The 16,117-nt window shown below is 42.1% G+C and overlaps 1 protein-coding gene and 1 long non-coding RNA gene across 3 annotated transcripts in view; one reads left to right on the forward strand and one right to left on the reverse strand.

The window, feature by feature from the left end:
* Window positions 1-16,117, forward strand: part of wwox (WW domain containing oxidoreductase) — a 1,112,408-nt gene that overhangs the window by 780,532 nt on the left and 315,759 nt on the right. The gene's annotated exons all lie outside the window — the stretch shown is intronic.
* LOC132407219 (uncharacterized) lies at window positions 2,925-7,958 on the reverse strand. Its single transcript, XR_009516408.1, has 4 exons — window positions 7,790-7,958; window positions 5,408-5,488; window positions 4,450-4,519; window positions 2,925-3,129 (listed from the first exon to the last, which is right to left on the reverse strand). It is a non-coding gene; the product is annotated as an uncharacterized LOC132407219 (long non-coding RNA).

Raw genomic sequence — 16,117 nt, forward strand, 5'->3', positions numbered from 1 at the left:
ATGATAGGACACGTAGATAGAATGAACAGTGAGCATGTTTTCTCCAGTGCAGCAATGGCTAACATAAGAGGGCATTATTTTAAGACAAACACACGAGATTCTGCAGATGCTAGAAATCTAGAGTAACACAAACAAAATGCTGGAGGAGCTCAGTAGGTCAGGAAGCATCTATGGAGGGCAATAAACAGCAACATTTTGGGCTGAATCTTTTCATCGGGTCTGGAAAGGAAGGGTGAAGAAGCCAGAAAAATGAATGTGATGGGAAGGGAAGGAGTACAAGCTGGAAGGAAAAAGGTGAAACCAGGTGAGGGGAAGGTTGGCGGGTGGTGGAGCTGATTGGAGGAATATATGGGAAGTGGTTTGAGGTTGGTTTTTTACATGGAGAGTGTAAGTGCTTGGAACATCCTGCCAAAGATGGTGGTTGAAGTGGGTCCATTGGAGAGATTTAAGAGGCTTTTAGATGGGCACACAGATGAAAGATAAATGAAGGGCTTTGTGGGTGGGAAGCATTAGATTGATCTTGGAGTAGGTTAAAAGGTTGGCACAACATCATGGGCCAAAGGCCCTGTGCTCTTTTATGCTCAGCACCTGATGGCTTCTCATTTCTTCAGCTCTTCAAAAGTGGGATGAATGGGGAAGAACCTCCTGTCCCACCATGCCAACCCATAATATCTGACAATGTGAAGAGAGATGGTTTGGAGTTCTGCTGGAACATTGTCCTTGCCCAACCCGCTCCTCTGACATCTCTGATGTAGGCTATAGGGCTGAAGGTTTTGGAGGCCGCTGCCTCTTTAAATAATTTTGGATCTTTTCCAGAAATGGCATAAAAATAACTTGTGAAACTTTGCTCCTTTGTCAAGTGAAATACTTCTCCCTTCCCACCTCTCAGATAGTGGTTGATTTATAAGGAAAGACTGCAAAGGAAGGGATTTTTTTTTCAGTCATTGGTTCAGTTCAGTTTAACTATGCGAGGACTGACTGCAGCAGCTTCTCCCTTTTATTGCATCAGCACGGTTCTGTACTTTTATCCAAATGGATATATTGTCTTGGGATTAGAAAAAGAATCTGCAGTAAAATTCCTAGTTGTGTGCACTTAAGATTTCTGTATTTCTCTCCTTCGTGTTCCCTATGCATTTAAGATGAGCAGGAGTAAGTTCAAAGGAGATATGAGGGGGAAGTTTTTTTTACCCAAAGAGTGGTGGGTGCTTGGAATGTACTGGAAGAGGCAGATCCATTAGGACTGGAAGAGATGTTTAGATAGGCACATGATTGAGGGAAATGAAAGGATTTATTGAGATACTGGTTGGAATCAGCTCCACTCAGCAGTTCCCCATTTAATCCTACCCATCTCATAGGAGAATTTACAATGGCCAGTTAACCTCCCAAATGCTATGTGTTTGGACTGTGGGGGGGAACCGGAGCACCCAGAGGAAACCCACGCAGTCACGGGGAGAACATAAAAACTCCTTACAGGCTGCAGCGGGAATTGAACCTGGGTCGTTGGTACTGTAAAGCATTGTGCTAACAGCTACACTACCATGCCACCGCTATAGACTCTATGTCGACAAAGTGGATTAGTTTAGTTGGCCATTTGATTACCAATTTGGTTTGGCACAACGTTGTGGCCTGAAAGACCTGTTCAGGTGTGGTACTGTTCTAAGTTCTATGTTCTATGCTCCTGATGCAAAGCTTCTGATTCAGAGCTCGTTTTCCCTTCTGCAGTGATACTTGAGAATGAGCCTGAGAGGCAAACAGGGAAGGTGACATCTCCACTTATTCCACCCCAATATTACAGTGAGTTTTGGACATGATCACTGCTGTTCAACTAACAACATTAGGGATGTATGATTTTGGTACTTCTTAGTTTAGATCTTTCTAAGGCTCATTCATATTTTTAAAGTTACTCTTGTGACATCTTAATAGTTATAACAATGCAAAAAAAATTCCCCACCCCCTTCACCACATGTAGGGAAAGGTAGGGAAATCGGACTAACTGGGGCTGGGGGGTAACTAAAAAGTGTTCTATTATGTTGGATCGTCCTGTCATGTTGCCTAGTACTAATTATGCACTGTTGTGTTTCACCTGATGAAGAATCTCGGCCCAAAATGTCAACACTTTATTCTTTTTATATATTTGTTTGTTTGTTTGTTTACTTATTTATTTATTGGGTACAGCATGGAACAGGCCCTGCTGAACCTTCGAGCTGTGCTGTCCAGCAATCCTAATCTAACCCTAGCCTAATCATTTACAAAGACCAAATAACCAGCCAACCAGTACATCTTTGGACTGTGGGAGGAAACTGGAGCACCTGGAGGAAAGCCGGGTCACTGGTACTGTAAAAAGTGTTACCATGCCACCCCATGGTTAGAACTTCCATAGATGCTGTCTGGCCTGCTGAGTTCCTTCAGCATTTTGTGTATGTTAATCTTGTATTTAACCGACAGGTTTAGTGTTTTCTCCAGTCACACAGGAATCAGACAACTAAAATGTTATGGTGGGTCAGGGGAAATTATTATAAATTTCTGCTTAAACTTGACATGCCAAATACCTGACCAGCCTACTGGCAACCTTTTTTCTAGCAACATACACGCAGGAACTCAGCAAGTCAGGCAGTATCTAGGGAGGGGAATAAAAAGTTAGTTGGTGCCCCTTCATCAGGACTGGAAAGGATTGGGTCTTCCAGTGTGTATTACATGAATATTAGAAAGGTAGAACCCATCTTTGTAAATTTGTTCGGTTTTCTTTTGGTGGGTCATTTTGTCTTCTTCATTATGCTGGCTTTCTGCCAGCAATCTAGAGTGAAAAAGAAATGTTCTCTGGAAATGCACTTCTGTGCTCCTGTGTGCTCTTTTCTCTGCTGTCAATGAGGGATTAGGGCAAAGTGTTGTGTGCTGAAAAGTGTCTGTTTCAACATTGTGTTTGCTTGACGACTCGGCATGAACATCCTAAAGGGAGCCAGAGTTTCAATGAGGCAAGACCTTACCCATTTGTGCAAACAATTTTATTTGCATGTGAATTGGGAATATTTTGTCCAAGTAACATTTTCCCTGATGTTCGAACTAAAATTTCTCAGAATGTGCCAATTGATCTTGCACGGAGCAGCTTCTGCTTATTGCCATCAGGAGCATCTGTGCAATAGAAAACAGAACTTCAGTTACAACTCAGTACTGTGTCAATCAATGAAGTCGTCACCTGGTTTAAAGTTCAAAGTTTCAAAGTAGATTTATTATCAGAGTACAGGCATGTCACTCCACTCTTCAAGAAGAGAGGAAGGCAAACGAAAGGAAATTATAGTCCATTTAGCCTGACCTCAGTGATTGGGAAGTGGTTGGAGTCAGTTGTCAAGGATGAGGTTATGGGGTACTTGGAGGCACATGATAAGTTAGGCCAAAATCTGCATGGAAAAATCTTTCCTGACAAGTCTGTTAGAATTCTTTGAGGAAATAACTAGCAGGATAGACAAAACCGAATCAGTGAAGGTTGTGTACTTGGATTTTCAGAAGGCCTTTGACAAGGCACAGCAAGGCTGCTTAACAAAATAAGATCCCATGGTCTTACAGGAAAGATACTAGCATTGAAAGAGCATTGGCTGATTGGCAGGAGGCAAAGAGTGGAAATAAAGGGAGCCTTTTTCTGAGTGGATGCTGTGACTAGTGGTGTTCTGCAGGGGTTAGTGTTGGAATCACTTATTTTTACATTATATGTCATTAATTTGGTTGAGTAGAATGCCCTGCCAAGGGTGGTGGTAAAGGCAGATACATTGAAACACTTAGATATACATATGGATGATAAAAAAAATGAAGGACTATGACAAGAGGAGGGTTAGATTGATCTTAGAGTATGTTAAAAGCACAGCACAACATTGTGGGCTGAAGGGCCTGCACTGTGCTGTATTATTCTATGTTCTATGTATTGTAAGAGAGGGATATTGTGACCTTTCATACCACCTGATCAAATGGATCTCAATTCTCAGTTAAATCGGTGAAATTGTCTCTTGTCTCTTGTCTCTCCTGGAGGTAGAGCAAGATTGATAAGAGCACTAGGTTTTGTCTATTGAATTGTCAAGGACGAGCACCCAGGGCATCCTGTATGTGGGAAACTCTCTGCACAATTAATGAGCAAAGTGTATGGTAATATTAGCAGATTAGTGCAATGATCCTGTCAGTTAGTGTTGCTCTTATGAGTTGCACTTGAAGATTTGACTGATGTCTTTGCCTTCTGAATGCATTTGGCAATCGTAGCTCTTCTGTTTCCATATAGAAAATAAATTTGGACTAATTCCCCTTACAAAATTAACTTAACAACCACGCCTCCTTACGGGCATGAATCTCCATTTGCAAAAACAAACAAACATGCACTGAGAGGCAAGGTTAATGCTTCTAATATGTGACTGTCAAGCTTGTTTGAATGCATACGAAAAGGGATTAATCGTTTAACTTAATACTTACAACTACTCCGCAAAGCTACGTCCCAACGGAATCACCTGGCGCATCGATCTTTGCAACATATCATCTTCCCCTGTTGATTGGAAGATTATTAGACACTTGTAACCTGATCCCGCCTTCTTGATATAGTACACTAAGTGACTTAGAGTTTCCTTCCTGCCAGTTTGAACCAGTCTGGCTATTCTCCTCTGAACTCTCTCATCAAAAAAAGTGTTTTCACCCACAGGACAGCCACTCACTAGGTTTCTTTTTGTGGGGTTGCAGTTTGCATCATTCTCTGTAAGCTCTAGAGATTGTTGTGCTTGGAAATTCTAGGGGATCGGCAGATTCAGAGATGCTCAAACCGCCCCATCTGGCACCAAGAGTCATTCCACTGTAAGAGTCACTGTTCCTAATAAAGTGGCCACTCAGTGTACGTTTTATGCTGTATTGCTGCTGCAGGAGATCCAGGAGTTTCTGAGATATTCAAACCACCCCATCGAGCACCAACAAACATTCCACAGTTAAAGTCACTTAGATCACATTCCTTCCCCATTCTGTTGTTTGGTCCAAACACCAGCTGAACCTCTTGGCCATGTCTGCATACATTGAATTGCTGCCACCTGTTTGGCTGATTAGATATTTGTATTAATGAGCAGGTGTACCTAATAAAGTGACCACTGAGTGAAGCTGTTTCCATTACAGTAGTACTGGTTTTACTCTATGAACGGCAATAGCAGCTATGGCAGTCAGGAAAACCTGTGAGAGGTCTACAACACGGATTTGTCTGCTACTGATCTTTGGCCATCAGTAAAACAATATTTTCCCCTAATTCTTAATTATGGAAACAAACTGGTTTATTTTCAATTTTAAAAATATGATTTATTTTCCAAGTTGATCACACTATTTTTAGAAGATTAATATATATTTCCTGGGTATTCCAAAGTCACCTTTTGAGTAAAAGATTGTAACGTTATCTTACCCAGACAACTTGACGTTGCTTCAGGCTCTCATCATTATTATTCTTGTGCTATGCTTCAGCAGAGTAATCCAGGGATTTTAGCTTAAAGAGAGGAACAAGGAAATTCATTCAAAGTTCTCTTACATTGTTACCAGTATGTGCTATAATAAATTGGACTCTTGACCTCACAACATACCTCGTTCTGATCTTGCACCTTATTGTCTACCTACACTGCACTCTTCCTGTAGCTGTGACATTTTATCCCACGTTCTGTTTTTGTTTTAACTTGCTCTGTCTCAGTGCACCATATAATGATTTGATCTGCATGAACAATATGCAAAACAAGCTATTTGCTGTTTCTCGGTACATAATAAGGCAATTCCGCAGTTCTACCCAAAACAAAATTGAAATGAGGTGTGAAGTCCCAACACAAGATGAGTGTGAAAAAGATAAGGAAGATGTATCTGAATGTTTTAGACAACAACACACACAAAATGTTGGTGGAACACAACAGGCCAGGCAGCATCTACGGGGAGAAGCACTGTCGACATTTCGGGCCGAGACCCTTCGTCAGGACTAACTGAAAGAAGAGATAGTAAGAGATTTGAAAGTGGGAGGGGGAGGGGGAAATCTGAAATGATTGGAGAAGACAGGAGTGGAGGGATGAAGCTAAGAACTGGAAAGTTGATTGCCAAAATGGATACACAGCTGGAGAAGGGAAAGGATCATGGGACGGGAGGCCTAGGGAGAAAGAAAGGCGGAGGGTATCCTTTCCCTTCTCCAGCTGTGTATCCCTTTTGCCAATCAACTTTCCAGCTCTTAGCTTCATCCCTCCCCTCCTGTCTTCTCCTATCATTTCCCCCTCCCCCTCCCACTCGACTGTGCTTCTCCCTATAGATGCTGCCTGGCCTGCTGTGTTCCACCAGCATTTTGTGTGTGTTGCTTGAATTTCCAGCATCTACAGATTTCCTCGTGTTTGCATTTTAGACAACAATCAGCTTTGAAAAGACTTTGTGGGAAGAAGAATTGGTTTTTGAAACTACTGTTTGAATTGTCGGGAATTATTTTTACCACCAGAGTTTGAGATTTTAAACAGAGAGCTGTCTTTTTTTGTAAGTTTCATTACTTTTTGAAAGTAAGAAATGAATCTCTTCAGACCTTTATTACTTTTGCCATATTATTTACCCTCATCAGCACCATGTAATTGAAGGTCCTTTCACTTTAGTATAATCTTAACTGAAGGCCCTGTACCTTTTGTGTCAGTTCATTCTCTCAGGTCCATTCACTTCATTTGAGTTCGGATCTCCTGTTGTTTTGATAACCTGGGCTTATTGAGTTTGTAACCTATGAGGACCATGTTTGTTTAGCTGTTGGTGTTTTGTCACTTGGTGTTTTCTGTTCTGTGTTCTGCCAAACACTGTGAGAATGCTAGGCTGGTGCTCCCGGAATGTGTGGTGACTCCTGCATGCAGCCCCAGCACATCTCTAGGTTGTGTTGGTTGTTAATGCAAATGATGCATTTCAGAATCAGAATCACCAGCAAGTGTCATGAAATTTGTTAACTTAGCAGTAGCAGTTCAGTACAATACATAATATATAAAAAAATCAATCAATCAATTACAGTATACGTATGCTTTGACGTATGTGATAAATAAGCATGAATTGGAATCTGAGTATTGAGAGCTGTGACAGGAGCATCCAGAGTAGGTCCACTTTTAATATCACATGGACATAATAGGCTGAATAGATTATTTCTGCCTCTAATTGGACCTGGAGGCAATCAAGTAGGCAGAACTGAGATGAGAAAGACCTGAGGTTTGATCGAATTAAGCCCTGGGCTGAATTGGAGAAGTTGGATACAGGCCGAACTGAGGTAGTGGGGTCCAGGCCTCAGAGTGTATCGAAGAGGCTGAACCCAATGTCTGGACAATGATTTAAGCACGGGGCTGAATGGAAAAGGTCGGGTATAAGCCAAATCAAGGTGGCAGGGTCCCGTCCTTAGAGCAGCTGAAGCCGACGTTTGGACGACAATCTAGTCGCAAGGCCAGATTGTAAAGAACAGGTTGTTGGGGCCTAAGGCGTGGAATGAGCCTGTTCAGCTCGCTGCTCTGCTTTACACTGAACTAAGGGTCTGTGGATGGACTCTGTGGATTTCAGTTCTGAACACTATTTGCTTGTGGTTATTGTTTGAATGATTTATTATTTTTCTCTGCACCGGCTGTTTGGTGGTCTATTTTTATGGTTGTTTTGGGTGTCTTTGTTTCGTGGCTGCCTGTTAGGAAACAAAACTCGAAAGTTGTATAATGTGTACAAACTTTGAAAATAAATGTACGGTCTGCGATTTGAGTTTAATTTGTCAGTATCGTGAGTTAAAGTGCACTCCAAGTAACAATAGGTTACTTACCATCATTCATTGTTCAAAGTCATTTTCATGTGTCTGGCAGTTTTAAGTCTTGCAGCTGTACTGAGGCTAGAATGTATCTACACCCTATACCCACAGCCAGTTGTGAGATATGATTCATTCTTCTGTAGAAAGGATCTATTTATTTCAGTTAATTAATGTTTAAATTGTGAAGTCCAGTGACATCAGTACAGGGAGTTACCGAACACAGGAACATGGGGAGGATGCAAAAGTAACATCTGCAGATAAAGACATTAACCCAAGAGATTTCACAAATTATGTTGTTTCAGCTGTGTTTATGCTCTCAGTCCTGCTGGATTCAGTATTCCAGAAAGCTGGATGCTTTAATTTACATTGTCAGCACTTGCTGGTATTTTATTGTTTCATTGTATTGGGTGCGTTTCCGATTCCTGAGGTTGAAAAGAGTGGACTTCTCTATATTGATGGTGAATATTTGTAGATAGGAACCTCAGGAATTCATGGATATCAAGATCACCCAAATCACCCCCCCCCCCCACCCTCACCCCATCACCATAGGGTGATGGTATCCATGTGAAGCCCGACGGCCGAAGCCCTTGTCTTGTGTGTCTGAGAGTCCACTGGGAAAGCTTGGAGGCCCATTTTCTGTGAGTCCTCTGCAGGCTGAAGGCTGGGACGCCTGTCCTGGGGTCGCAGGACTGCCTGTCTGTGTGTGTGAATAGGTGTGCTGGTGGGTGGGAGGGAGGGTTTTTGGCTTTTGTTGTTTTGTTCTTTGTTGTGCCCTGTGTTGTTTTGCCGAGTTTTGTTCATGCCAGATCGTGTGGTGACACTTGTGGACGGCTCCCAGCACAACTTTTTGTTTTGACTGTTAACGCAAATGGCACATTTCTCTGTATGTTTCGATGGATGTGTGATAATAAAGCAATCTGATTCTGAGTCTGGAGAAGTGTGAAATAGAAGGTCAAGGGACTGGCACAGGCTGAGGTGGATGTGGTTGCATGGTTGGCTGAGAGATTGGTCTTGGTATTCGTATTACCAAGGGAGACTGTCCTGTCTCCCTTTCTCTTCACCGTCTACACCTCGGACTTCAACTACTGCACAGAGTCTTGCCATCTTCAGAAGTTTTCTGATGACTCTGCCATAATTGGATGCGTCAGCAAGGGAGATGAAGCTGCGTACAGGGCTACGGTGGGAAACTTTGTCACATGGTGCGAGCAGAATCATCTGAAGCTTAATGTGAAAAAGACTAAGGAGTTGGTGGTGGACCTGAGGAGGGCCAAGGCAGCGGCGACCCCTGTTTCCATCCAAAGGGTCGGTGTGGACATGGTGGAGGATTACAAATACCTGGGGATATGAATTGACAATAAACTGGACTGGTCAAAGAACACTGTGGCTGTCTACAAGAAGGGTTAGAGCCATCTCTATTTCCTGAGGAGACTAAGATCCTTTAACATCTGCCGGACGATGCTGAGGATGTTCGATGAGTCTGTGGTGGCCAGTGTTACCATGTTTGCTGTTGTGTGCTGGGGCAGCAGGCTGAGGGTAGCAGACACCAACAGAATCAACAAACTCATTCCCAAGGCCAGTGATGTTGTGGGGGTGGAACTGGACTCTCTGACGGTGGTGTCTGAAAAGAGGATGCTGTCCAAGTTGCATGTCATCTTGGACAATGTCTCCTATCCACTCCATAACGTTAGGCACAGGAGTACATTCAGCCAGAGATTCATTCCACCGAGATGCAACACTGAGCATCATAGGAAGTCATTCCTGCCTGTGGCCATCAAACATTACAACTCCTCCCTCGGAATGTCAGACACCCTGAACCAATAGGCTGGTCCTGGACTTATTTCCACTGGCATAATTTACTTATTATTATTTAATTATTTCTGGTTTTATTTTGCTATATTTTTACTGTATTCTTGGTTGGTGCAACTATAATAAACCCAATTTCCCTCAGGATCAATAAAGTATGTTTGTCTGTCCGTCTGTCCATTGTTCTATTATTGTCACATTACCAAGACACAGGGAAAAGCTTGTCTAACGTACCTTCAGTGACCAAAGGTTGCTGGGAATTGGCCAACAGTGTAGAAGAAAAGATGAAATAGTGGATTTACTTAAGGAGCTCAAAGGGAGACAGTCTTGTCCTGCTAATCTATAGCATACGCAGCATTTCACCTGCTTGGAGACAAAAGGCACTGCAGATCTTGGAGCAATACACACAAAAAATTAGAGAACTCAGAAAGTTAGGCAATTCCTATGGAGGGAAAATATAGAGTTGACTTTTCAAGACTAGACCCTTCATCAGTTCTATCCTGTAGTCGGAACAATCTGGAGCTGAACACGCTCAAGACAAAGGAGATGATAGTGCATTTCAGGAGACATCCCCCCGTTATGTCCCCCCTCACAGTCCTCAGCAGCCCTGTGTCCACTGTGGAGAACTTCAGGTTCCTGGGAACCACCATCTCTCAGGATCTGAAGTGGGAGCAGAACATCAGCTCCATCCTGAAGAAGGCCCAGCAGTGGATGTACTTCCTGCGGCTCTTGAGGAAATATGGTCTGCCTCAGGAATTGCTGCTGCAGTTCTACACTGCAGTCATTGAGTCTGTCCTGTGCACCTCCATCACTGTGTGGTTTGGAGCCGCCACCAAGCAGGATAGAACCAGACTACAGCGCACAGTGAGGACTGCTGAGCGCATCATTGGAGCCTCCCTGCCCTCTATTCTGGACCTGTACTCTTCCAGGTTGAAGAAGAGGGCCGGGAACATCATAAAGGACTCCTTCCATCCTGCGCACGGACTGTTTGAACTGCTTCCGTCTGGTAGGCGCTTCAGATCCCTCCAGACTAAGACTAATAGGCACTGGAGAAGTTTTTTCCCTACTGCGGTCACTTTGCTGAACAGTTAACTGCCGGTTAACTGTTGGCTAACTATTACTTGGATTGCTCTACCTGTATGTATAATCTATATTTTCATTTATATTTATCATTATTATTGTTATGAGCAGAGAGACAACATCTGCCGGAAGTAAATTCCTTGTATGTGCACAGGTACTTGGCGATTAAAGTCTGATTCTGATTCTTATCTCCATTCACCTGCTAGATTCTCTGAGCCTTAATCGGACCATTCAATTCAAGCAGCATGCAAAATCTGACAATCCTTGCCTATGCATTATGATTATTTTTTCAGGTTGGTTTACATCACGCTCTCAAACTTGTCATTATTAAATCAGAGGTAAATAGCTTGATGCCAGGGAGACACATCACATCTATACTACCTCTTCCTTCCTGCTCAGTTTTTTTTAATCTACTGTATCACTGGACAGAGAAGGATAAAATCCAAACCATCCATTTTACCCTCCTGACCTCCAGATGGAAGCTCAGTGAAGGTTTAAAAACAGCAGCAAATGGGTGTTTATAGCCAAATGGTGTTCAAACATATAGCAGCACAGCTCAGAAACAGGCCCTTTAGCCCACGATATTGTGCCAGAGTAATTAAGCTAATGATGCCTAATTACACTAATCCCTTTTGTCTGCACATTCTCTGCATATTCTTGTATCTATTTAAGAGCCTCTTAAACATATGTACTTATTTATTGAGATACAGTGTGGAATCAGCCCTACCAACCCTTTGAGTTGCGCTGCCCAACAATCACCTGATTTAATCTGAGCCTAATTACAAGTAAAATGCTGAAGATCCTGCAAGTTTACGGAGTGCCAGACCCTCTACTGAGAGCAATAGAGTCCAGTTACACCAAAACCATGGTGAAAGTTGTATCACCAGACAGAGAAACAGCAGTCAGTGTTCAAGCTCCTTCCTAGCTGGTGTGCTTCAAGGAAACACTCTGGCACCCTACATCTTTATAATAGTCCTTGATTATGCTCTACGTCAAGCTACCAAAGATCATGACAAGCTTGGCTTTACCATAAAACCAGAACAAACCAAAAGGGTCAGACCAGTTACGCTCACAGATCTCGATTTTGCAGATGACATAGTCCTGCTCTCTGACCAGATTGAGGAAACACAGCAGCTGCCGACAAAAGTGGAAATTGAGTGCTACTAAGTTGGACTTCACCTATACGCTAAAAAGACAGAGTACATGGCGTTCAACTGCGACGAATGTACTCTCAAGACCGTAAAGAATGATATCATTAAGAAAGTCTTAGACTTCAAGTAGCTCGGGTCAAGAATGATGAGTTTAGAGAAGGACATAAAGATACGGAAGCCGCTGGCGTGGAGGGCAATGAACAACATGAAGGAAATCTGGAGGTCAAACCTGACCAGAGAGCTCAAACAGAGGATCTTCATAGCAGTCAGAGGGTCCATTCTCACGTACAGATGCGAGACGTGGACACTCACCAAGACCATACAAAAGTCACTCGATGGTTGCTATACACGAATGCTCCGGATGGCTCTTGATGTGAGTTGGCAACAGCGCATAATGAACGTCAAGCTCTATGACGACCTACCGATGCTCACTCCTAAAATTGAGGCGAGCAGACTGCAACTAGTGGGGCACTGTCTATGCCACCCTGAGCTACTTGCCAGTCTAGTCATCACATGGGAGCCCAAGCATGGGAGGATGAACCCTGGGCACCCTCCCAAGACTATGGTCAAAATGCTCCTAGAAGATAGCGGCGCAGCTAACGTAGATGAACTGAACACATTGATGAGGGAGAGGGAGGAGCGGAGAGTCTGTCATCGTGCCCGATACCGGCTACCTAGGCCTGAGTCGATGTAGTAATAGTAGTGGTAATTACAAGACAGTCTACAATAACTAATTAACCTACCAACCAGTACACCTTTGGCTGTTGTAGGAAACAGGAGGACCCGGAGGAAACCCGCACGTTCACGGGGAGAACGTACAAAGTCCTTGTATGCAGCGGCAGTAATTGAACCAGGGTCACCTGCACTGTAAAGTGTTGTACTAACCACTACACTACTGTGCTGCCCAATCTATGTATCTGTAATATCTCCCCCACTGCCATCCCCGGCAGTTTGTTCCAGACACCCACTGCTCTCTTTGTAAATAATTTTCCCTGAACATCTCCTTTGAACTTACTCCCTCTCTCCTTAAGTATATGCTTACTACATTTTGACCCTGAGAGAAAAGATACTGGATGTTTAGTCTTTCTATGCCCCATATAATTTTATAAACTTCTAGCAGGCTATTATTAATACTCTGATAAAAAGATCCTTGTCAATTAATAATAAATTTCTTGCTTCCTTTCCTTTTCACATTCCTGATTTATGCATTTCATGCATTAGCTAGTGCATATTGAATATTAGCAGAATTGTGAATAAAAACTGAGAAGGAAAATTAAGTTCATCTTAATTCTGTGAGCCATTTTTTCATCAGGGCAAGATCTATGCTATTCTTTCTTTAGTACTCAGTTGATATAAATGTTAAGCCACACATTTAAATAATTAACGTAGCGCTGACTTTAATACATGTCATATGCAAATTGAGTGTCAGAAAATTGATAGCACATGATGGTAAATGTTAGTAAGATTGAACATGCAGCCAGTGGTATTGGAGCAGCCATACAACCTTAAGAATACCTGAAATCAGGAATAAAAATAGAAGATTCCAAAAATACACTCAGTGGCCACTTTATTAGATACACCTCTACACCTCATTAATGTAAATATCCAGTCAGCCAGTCATGTGGCAGCAACTCAGTACATAAAAGCATGCCAACATGGTCAAGAGGTTCAAACCAAACATCAGGATAGGGGAGAAGTGTCACCTGAGTGATACGGACTGTGTTGGTGCCAGACGGGGTGGTTTGAGGATCTCAGAGACTGCTGATCTCTTGGGATTTTCATGGACAACAACCTCAAGGATTTACAGGGAATGATGCGAAAAGCAAACAAAAACATCCAGTGAATGGCAGATCTGTGGGCAGAAGCACCTTGAGAATAAGAGAGAATGGCCAGAGTGGTTGAAGCTGACAGGAAGTTGACAGTAATACAAATAACCAAGCATTACAACAGTGGTGTGCAGAAGCACACTTCTGAAGGCACAGCACTTCAAACCTTGAAGTGATGGGCTACTGAAGCAGAGAACCATGAACATATACTCAGTGGCCACTTTATTAGGTATAGGAAGTACCTAATTAGGTGGCCACTGACTATATGCGTGTATTTGAAGGACAAGTTAAGGTTGCAGGTTGTGATAATTTGTTTGTGTTGGACTTGAACAACTGTTAATTTGCCTTTTTATCAATTTTAAACAATCTGCTGTGCATTGTTAGCTCATTCTGTTTGATCAATAGGAATACTGTACTGTTTCTCTTTTAAAATAAACTTGATAGGAGCCATAAAATGCAGGATTAATGCATACTCTTCCAAATAGTTGAAGCAGAAACTTATACTCATAAATAGGTAACATAATTGTTGAAATTACTGTGACATCAACATGGAAGAAATATGTAATTTTTATGACTGTTTTAATACTTAAAGGCTATGAATATTTGCTAGAAATCCATACATAGCTGCTGGTGTTACATATGGTCTGTGATGGTGTCACTGTTGGATCATGCCTCTGAAATTCATTCGATCAAAGTCAATAGACTGAATTTCTAAGGCAGAGTACAACGTGTTTTCATTACTGTATCACACGTTTAATGCTAGGGAATTTTTAGGCAATGCTGTTTAAATCAGTAACATTTCAATTATATTTGAATAAATTTATTTACCTTCTATAGGTGACTGCTTATGTTTGCCCTTGACTTTTCTGCATTAAAATTGTTAGGAGCAGCCAACACTGTCCCTTCCCTTTGGAAAAAAGATAAAACATACATTTTCAAATACTTTAAAAATAGATCACAGAAACATTGACAAAATTAATTAAAAGATCACTGGCATTAGTGCATTTGATAAGACTGACCTTTACCGTGGTCTCATCAGCTTTGATTTATGTATTCCAGCAGTGAGCGCAAAACTAATTGTATAGTTTATGTTGAACCAGTTTTGTGAATTTTCATCCAAATTTAATGGGGTTACCTTCAATAGGAAGCAATGCACAACAGAAATTGACCTTGAGACTGGTTTATTCAAACACAAGTCAAAATATGGAAATACAGAGGGAAAGAATGATAGCAGAAGCTATGAAATTGCAGACTGTGTCATATTTCTGTAAAGTGATTGCAGGAATGCTAAGTTAACCTATATTATTAATGTGTGTGTAGCTATAGAGGATAGTGGGGAAGTGCTCCATGTTGATTATTTCTTCATTTTGTTGATACAAGTTCCCACAGCTTCTGCCCAAAACCCCTGAGACAGACGTTAGCTGCAGCTCCTCAGTAACGGCATCATTACAGAGCTCAAAAAAAACAGCAAGTCCTGTTGTTTTCATGTCAATAGCGGATGAAAACGTTATTCCATTCAAGAGCACAAAGAGTCGTGTATTCATCAGGGACATGCAGATAGATTTATGAAATGAACCATTTCAAATGCCATTATCTTCCCACAGTGAGGTACACCTTTCATAAATCACAGTACTATGGAAAATAAAGCACTTCAGAGCACAAAATCCCGTCTCTGAATCCTGCAAACTGCAGTGTTAAATATTGCAGCGGTGAATGATTTTGACGATCTGTGTCTGGAGGTAGATTCTTGCTTATTTATTTAACCTTCAGCTGCTTGGCCCATTGAATCCACCTCTTTCAAGGGTTTGTAGATACTGTTTCTGTAAAGCACTGAGGCCAAACAGAAACTTCAGTAACAGTGATGGCTGAAGGTTGGACCCCCTTCTTTCTCAATACAGGAGAAAGGCTGCACGCCATGATATTTATTCAAAGTGCGCACTGGACCTGCAGGATTGGCCAAGGGGCTTTATAACTCTTGTCCTCTCGGATTCTATGACCTGCAAATAAGCAAAATACTCCAGGTATTGGACATATAAACAAGCTGGAAAATGCTCAGCAGGTTCAGAAGTAGCTGTAGAGAAAGAGAAAAACTCAACATTTAGTTTTGGTGACTGCTGATGAAATGTGTTTTTAATTTTCCAACACTTACGGTGTCCCGCTTGGTGGTGCAATAATATCAGCGCTGGACTCCGGAGCAAAGGTTCCCGAGTTCGAATCCAAGTTGGGTTGAGCATTGAGCTAGCAACTGGGCCTCGTAAAAACAAGAATAGCTTGCTACAGAAACACTGTCACGACGGTGCACCAATAACTCCACTGCCGAGTTATGTGCTATTCTTCTCTTAATAAGTATGGTACAGTTGCTTCTGTAATTTTCAAGAAGCTTCTTTGTTTTCTCTGGCAGGCGTCATATTACTTGAATCTGGCTACTTGATAGTTAATTGTTATTTTGTTATTTCTAACCTGAGTGCGAGATGACCACAACT

The sequence above is a fragment of the Hypanus sabinus genome, chromosome 17, assembly GCF_030144855.1.
Source record: "Hypanus sabinus isolate sHypSab1 chromosome 17, sHypSab1.hap1, whole genome shotgun sequence".
Classification (NCBI taxonomy): domain Eukaryota; kingdom Metazoa; phylum Chordata; class Chondrichthyes; order Myliobatiformes; family Dasyatidae; genus Hypanus; species Hypanus sabinus.